The sequence below is a fragment of the Salvelinus namaycush genome, chromosome 1 (assembly GCF_016432855.1).
Source record: "Salvelinus namaycush isolate Seneca chromosome 1, SaNama_1.0, whole genome shotgun sequence".
Lineage (NCBI taxonomy): Eukaryota > Metazoa > Chordata > Actinopteri > Salmoniformes > Salmonidae > Salvelinus > Salvelinus namaycush.
This window is the reverse complement of record NC_052307.1, coordinates 47,514,857-47,515,985: the sequence shown is the minus strand read 5'-3', so window position 1 is coordinate 47,515,985 and position 1,129 is coordinate 47,514,857.

Sequence of the window (1,129 nt, the reverse complement as noted above, 5' to 3'; positions counted from 1 at the left end):
CTGGCTTCACCTCTTCCTCTCTGGGTTGGATTTGTTTCAACCCTGCCCACATGCCCACAGCTGGTAGCACACAGGTAATCATCAATTCGGAGTGCAGCTGCACACGACGCAATCGTAATGCCTGTGGTACATTTGGGTTGTCTTTGGATATCCCGATGGGATTAGTTAGGGACCATAGGTAAATTAGACGTAAAAATTCTAATAGCTCCAAATTTAAATGACTGAAAAACCTCAAACCAACTATACATTGTAGAAATGAATATACAAATATAAAAAGCATTTAATGAGAAAACTAAAAAGAATTCAACATGAAATATTGTCTAATTTACATTTTAATTTATTGATAGTGCCTAACTAGCCTTGCAGATATCCAAAGTCAAACCAACAACTTGCCATGGTTGCACACCAGCTTGCCGAAGCTAATTGGCAAAATTATTTGGATAACTTTTCCCACCTGCGAACACACACAAGAAACCCATCAAACCAAACCCCAAAAACAACTCACGTTTGAATTGTCATGGCCACTAGTATTTCTTAATGAACCAAATCAAAGAATATCTATTATATTGACAAGATAGCCAGATGACCATTCTAACAATGGGAATCATTGAAGGCATGCAAGATCATTCTAGCCAATGAGATGGCAGATACGCTTGTCAACAACAGGCACAATTAAGTCGTTGCCGAAATGCCACGTGCGTCCACTTATATCAGTACATTTGTAACAGCCTAAACATTACAGAACTATTTGATCAAATAAGCCTCATGTAATTCGACACTTTCTCATAGACCTCCATACAAAAAAAAGTGCTCATCTCACATGGACAGATTTTGGGCGGAGTAAATCCTTTGGCTTCAGCTCTCTCGCTGACCAAATTTAAATTAGGCCAAATCAGGAAGTGCGGTCACCCTTTAATGAAGCCTTCATGCTTTATAAGGCCTACAGAAATCCTTCATTAGCAAATAAAACTATGTAGAATGGCTTCTTATGGCACCTTTTGCAAAGCACCAGATGTAGACCTTTTACGTTGCCCTTTATGTCGATGACTTTGTTTATAATTGATTAGTCAAGTTTTATACTGCTTATGAAGAATATAAGATGTTAGATTTAAGTGGGTCCAATGCCAAA